At 37.1% G+C, this 6,651-nt stretch overlaps 1 protein-coding gene across 5 annotated transcripts in view; it reads left to right on the top strand.

The window, feature by feature from the left end:
- Window positions 1–6,651, top strand: part of WWP1 (WW domain containing E3 ubiquitin protein ligase 1) — a 118,715-nt gene that overhangs the window by 70,815 nt on the left and 41,249 nt on the right. The window lies entirely within an intron of this gene.

Genomic DNA, 6,651 nt, shown 5'->3' with positions numbered 1-6,651 from the left:
CAGGATACTCTCAGGCCTATCCTCCATAATGACCAGCACAATCCTCCAACACAAAAGTAAACTCACTCAGAATCTTTTGATCAAATTCCAACTTCTATAGTGGTGATTGATCAAATTCCAACTTCTGTAGTGGTGAAAGGATTAAAAATGTCCACAGGACTTTTGAAAAACTCCATACCCCAAATTCTACCCGGCTTATCAATATTCTCAATGTGAATGGCTTAAATTGTCCTCTAAAGAGGCACAGATTGGCTGGCTGGATACAAAAACTCAGGCCAGATATCTGCTACATACAAGAATCTCATCTTACCTTAAAAGATAAATATAGATTCAGGGTGAAGGGATGGTCATCTATACTTCAGGCAAATGGAAATCAGAAAAAACAGGTGATACCATTTTATTCATAGATACAAGAGGCTTTAAACCAACAAAAGTAAGAAAAGATAAGTATGGCCACTTCATATTTGTTAAGGGTAACACTCAACATGATGAAATTTCAATTATTAACATTTATGCACCCAACCAGAATGTGCCTCAATTTATAAGAGAGACTCTTAACAGACATGAGCAACTTGATTTCCTCCAGCTCCGTAATAGTAGGAGATTTTAACACTCCTTTGGCAGTGTTGGATAGATCCTTCAATAAGAAGCTAAGCAAAGAAATTTTAGATTTAAACTTAACCATTCAACATTTGGATTTAACAGACATCTACAGAACATTTCATCCTAACAAAACTGAATACACTTTCTTCCCATCAGCCCATGGAACATACTCCAAAATCGATCACATCTTAGGTCACAAGTCTAACCTCAGCAAATTTAAAAGAATAGAAATTATTCCTTGCATCTTCTTGGACCATCATGAAGTAAAAGTTGAACTTAGTAACAACAGGAATGTGCATACTCATATAAAAACATGGAAGCTAAATAACCTTACGGTGAATGATAGTTGGATCATACATGAGATTAAGAAGGAAATTACCAACTTTTTGGAACAAAACAATAATGAAGATACGAATTATCAGAACCTCTGGGATACTGCAAAGGCAGTCCTAAGAGGGAAATTTATAGCACTGCAAAGCCTTCCTTCAGGAGAAGGGAAAGAGGAAGTTAACAACTTAATGAGATATCTCAAGCAACTGGAAAAGGAAGAACGTTCCAATCTCAAATCCAGCAGAAGAAAAGAAATAACCAAAATTAGAGCAGAATTAAATGAAATTGAAAATAAAAGGATTATATAACAGATAAATAAATCAATAAATCTAACCTAACCAGGAAAAAAAGAGTAAAATCTCTAATTTCTTCAGTCAGAAATGGTAAAGATGAAATAACAACAGGCTCTTCAAAAATTCAAAAAGTCCTTAATGAATATTTCAAGAAACTTGATTCCCAGAAATATGAAAATCTGAAAGAAATCGACCAATACTTGGAATTACTCCACCTTCCACAACTTAGCCAGAATGAAGTGGAAATGTTGAACAGGCCTATATCAAGTTCTGAAATAGCATCAACTATACAAAATCTCCCTAAAAAGAAGAGCCCAGGACCAGAGGGCTTCACGTCAGAATTCTACCAAACCTTTAAAGATGAACTAGTACCTACATTACTCAACCTTTTCCAATGTATAGAAAAAGAAGGAATACTACCCAACACATTCTATGAAGCAAACATCATCTTGATCCCCAAACCAGGAAAAGACCCAACAAGAAAAGAATATTATAGAGCAACATCGCTAATGAATACTGATGGAAAAATATTCAACAAGATCCCATCAAACAGAATCTAGCAACACATTAAACAAATTATACACCATGACGAAGTGAGTTTTTTCTCAGGGTCTCAAGGCTGGTTCAATATACGTAAATCTATAAATATAATTCGGCACATAAATTAAAAACAAAGATCATATGATTCTCTCAATTGATGCAGAAAAAGCTTTTGATAATATCCAGCATCCTTTCATAATCAGAACACTGAAGAAAATTGGTATAGAAGGGACGTTTCTTAAACTGATAGAGGCCATCTACAGCAAACCCACAGCCAATATTGTATTGAATGGAGTCAAATTGAAATCATTTCCACTCAGATTAGGAACCAGGGGAGGTTGCCCATTGTCTCCATTGGTTTTTAACATTGTAATGGAAGTCTAAGCCATTGCAATTAGGGAAGAAAAGGCGATGAAGGGTATCCATATAGGGTCAGAGGAGATCAAATTTTCATTCTTCACAGATGATATGATTGTATATCTGGAAAACACCAAGGTTTCTACTTCGAAACTGTTAGAAGTGATCAAGGAATACAGCAGCATCTCAGGTTACAAAATCAACACTCATAAATCTGTAGCCTTTATATATGCCAACAATAGTCAAGCTGAAAAAACAGTGAAGGACTCTCTTCCTTACACAATAGTGCTAAAGAAGATGAAATATTTGGGAGTTTACCTACGAAAGGACCTGAAAGATCTCTATGAAGAGAACTATGAAACTCTAAGAATAGAAATAGCTGAAGATGTTAACAAATGGAAAAACATACCATGCTCATGGCTGGGAAGAATCAACATTGTTAAAATGTCCATATTACCCAAAGCAATATGCAATTTTAATGCAATCCCTATTAAAGCTCCATTGTCATACTTTAAAGATTTTGATAAAATAATACTTGGTTTTATCTGGAATGAGAAAAAAACCTCAAATAGCCAGGACATTACTCAGCAATAAAAACAAAGCAGGAAGAATTACACTACCAGACCTTAGACTATACTATAAATCAATAGTGATCAAAACAGCATGGAACTGGCACAAAAACAGAGGGGTAGATGTATGGAACAGAATAGAGAACCAAGTGATGAACCCAGCTACTTACTACCGTTATTTGGTTTTTGACAAGCCAGTTAAAAACATTCAGTGGGGATGGGTGGCACCTGTGGCTCAAAGGGGTAGGGTACTGGCCCCATATGCTGGAGGTGGTGCGTTCAAATCCAGCCCCACCCAAAAACTGCAAAAAAAAAAAATATATATATATATATATATTCAATGGGGAAAGGATTCCCTATTTACAAAATGGTGCTGGGTGAACTGGCTGGTGACCTGTAGAAGTCTGAAACTGGACCCACACCTTTCATCATTAAGAAAGATAGACTCGCACTGGATTAAAAATTTAAACTTAAGACATAAAACTATAAAAATGGTAGAAGAAAGTGCAGGGAAAACTCTCGAAGAAATCGGCCTGGGCGAATATTTTATGAGAAGGACACCTTGGGTAATTGAAGCAGCATCAAAAATAGACTAATGGGACTTGATCAAACTAAAAAGCTTCTACACAGCCAACAACTCAGTAAATAAAGCAAGCAGACAGCCCTCAGAATGGGAGAAGATATTTGCAGGTTATGTCTCTGACAAAGGTTTAATAACAGAATCCACAAAGAACTCAAATGTATTTAGCAAGAAAAGAACAAGTGATCCCATCTCAGGGTGGGTATGGGACTTGAAGAGATACTTCTCTAAAGATACTTCTCTAAAGTCTTCTCTAAAGACCTGGCCTAGAGACATATGAAAAAATGCTCATCGTCCTTAATCATCAGAGAAATGCAAATCAAAAATACTTTGAGATATCATCTAACTCCACTAAGGTTAGCCCACATCACAAAATCCCAATACGAGAGGTATTGGCATGGATGAGATCAAAGGGAATACTTACACATTGCTGGTGGGAATACAAACTAATACATTTGTTTGGAAGGATGTTTGGAGAATACTTAGAGATCTAAAAATAGACCTGCCATTGGATCCTACAATTCCTTTACTAGGTATATATCCAGAAGACCAAAAACCACATTATAACAAAGATATACATAGCAGAATGTTTATTGCAGCCCAATTCATAATTGCTAATTCATGGAAGAAGCCCAAGTGTCCATTGACCCGTGAATGGATTAATAAATTGTGGTATATGTATATCATAGAGTATTATGAAGCCTTAAAGAAAGATGGAGACTTTACCTCTTACATGTTTACATGGATGGAGCTAGAACATACTCTTTTTAACAAAGTATCTCAAGAATGGAAGAAATAGTATCCAATGTACTCAGCCCTACTATGAAACCAATTTATAGATTTCTTATGAAAGCTCTAACCCAATTATAGCCCAAGAAGGGGAGAGGGAGGAGATGGGAGGTGGAAGGATGGATGGAGGGAGGGTAATTGGTGGGACCACACCTACGGTGCGTCTTACAAGGGGACATGTGAAATTACTAGGGGTAGAATATAAATGTCTAAACCCAATAACTAAGAAAATGCTGTGAAGGCTATGTTAACCAATTTGATGAAAAGATTTCAAATTATATATAAAACCAGCATATTGTACCCTGTGATTACATTAATGTACACTGCTATGATTTAATTAAAAAAAAAAGAAATTTTGTTTGGATATAATATGTATACATTTGAAACTCAAAACTAACTCTTTAACATAGAGATTTAGTTCAGGTATATTGATGTGTTTTAAATCCTTCATATCCTTAATGTCTCTGTTAAAACACATTGTCTCTTATCTGCATAGTTTTGAGACAGATATGTTCAGTTTTTCTCTGTAATTTGTCTTTAATTTATTGATTCAACAGGTGTTTATTGTTTTCATATGTCATATTGTCTGCCTATAGTGAATTAAAAAGTGAATAAGTTTGGTAAGCTTTTGTACCCAACACTTGAAAAAAAAAATACAAATGAATCATTTCAGAACATGGGGGGAAAAATATGTAACCTGGCGTGAGGGTGTGGTATATGCAGCATTAAGTTAGGTGTTCAAGGACTGCCTTTGTGAAGGTATGATTGAGGATGTCATCTAGTGATGAGAAGAAGCCACTCATGAAATATTGTGAGACCATAGGAACAGCCAGTGCACATCCCTGAAATGGGAAGAAGTCTGTTCTATCCAGAGAACAGAAGGGCAGCCATTTTGAGAAGTCGGACTTAATGAGGACTTGACTGTGTAGAGTCTTTGTCATGGCCTGTGGTAAAGATTTGGGAATTCATTCTGCTTGTAATGGGAATCTGTTGGCATGTTTAATCAGGGGAATGAAAAAAATCTGTTATTTAAGAAAACAGATTTCTTGGCTCGGCACTTGTGGCTCAAGCGGCTAAGGCGCCAGCCACATACACCTAAGGTGGCAGGTTTGAATCCCCAGCCCAGGCCCGCCAAACAACAATGATGGCTGCAACCAAAAAATGGCCAGGCGTTGTGGCGGGCGCCTGTAGTCCCAGCTACTTGGGAGGCTGAGGCAGGAGACTCGCTTGAGCCCAGGAGTTGGGGGTTGCTGTGAGCGTGATGCCATGGCACTCTACCCAGGGGGATAGCTTGAGGCTCCGTCTCAAAAAAAAAAAAAAAAAAAAAGAAAACAGATTTCTTTAGCTACAATTTGAAAATGGATTGTAGTTGAAAAAGAGAGGAAATAGACCAATTAGAAGGCTATGACATAGTGTTAAGCAAGAAATAATGGACTGGAAGGTTCAGAGTACTTTCTGTTGAATTTTATTACATTTGGGAGAGAAGTATTTGCCTTGAGTCAGTGGTGCAATTTCATATTAAATTTCTTTGTTCTGCAAGTTTGTGTTTTATGGTTTATGAATTTATGGTTTGTGGTTTGTGTCCCCTGATTTTCGTCTTTTGGTTTATGGTTTGTGTCCCTTGATTTTCCTCTTTTGGTTTTGATTTGTGTCCCCTGATTTTCCTCTTTTTCCATTTAGTGTCATTTTGCCTTAGACTGCTGCCAGTCCTTTTTTTTTGGTGTGAATTAACTTTCACACTATAAAAGAGTAAAAATTAAATGAGGTAACAGTTGTAAGTAAACATCATATATGAGACAAGAGAATTCAATCTCTCTCTGCACACTCTTTCATTTCTCCATGTTGTCTAACAGTTTGGGGTATGGATAGCCCTGTAAATACTTTATATTTTGTACTGTATTTCATTGTTGATTTTTTTTCCCTCCAAAGCCATTCTCTCACCCATATTTGGTAGAGATCTTCATTTATTCTGGTCCTTTGCCCATATCATTTGATTCCTTTAATAGTTTACTCTTTCCACCATTTACATCTTTTTTCTTCCTTTGAAATTCTACCAGAAGATTCCATTGCACTAAATATGTCTCCCTCCCCCATTTCTGTTAGAACTTTGATATGTAGTCACTTTGGTTTTGTTCAATAATCTATTCCCCCCTCACAGTTTTAATTTGACTCACTTACAGTGACAAACGGTTGAGCTGGGTCAGTCACACTTAAAATGAAAATTAAAAAGAAAAAGTGTTACTTGCTGTCAGTATTGGGGGTATTTCTACAAAAAGTGCAGAGTGAATTCCTAGATCTATTCACAATCCCAATTTCTTAGATAGAAGGAAGCCTGGGAATGATGGCTCATACCTGTAATCTTAGCCCTTTGGGAGGCCAAAGCAGGCGGATCACTTGAGCCCAGGAGTTTGAGGTTGCAGCGAGCTATGATGATGTCTGTGCACTCAAGCTTGGGTGACATAGACTGTCTCAAAAAACAAACAAAAAGGCTCGGCGCCTGTGGCTCAACCGGCTAAGGTGGCCGGTTCGAATCCCCAGCCCGGACCCGCCAAATGACGGCTGCAACCAAAAAATAGCCGGGCGTTGTGGC

This window comes from Otolemur garnettii, unplaced genomic scaffold (assembly GCF_000181295.1).
Source record: "Otolemur garnettii isolate 467f Iridium unplaced genomic scaffold, OtoGar3 scaffold00004, whole genome shotgun sequence".
Classification (NCBI taxonomy): Eukaryota; Metazoa; Chordata; class Mammalia; order Primates; family Galagidae; genus Otolemur; species Otolemur garnettii.
The sequence above is the reverse complement of the archived record's forward strand: the minus strand, read 5'-3'. Positions and strand labels throughout refer to the sequence as shown.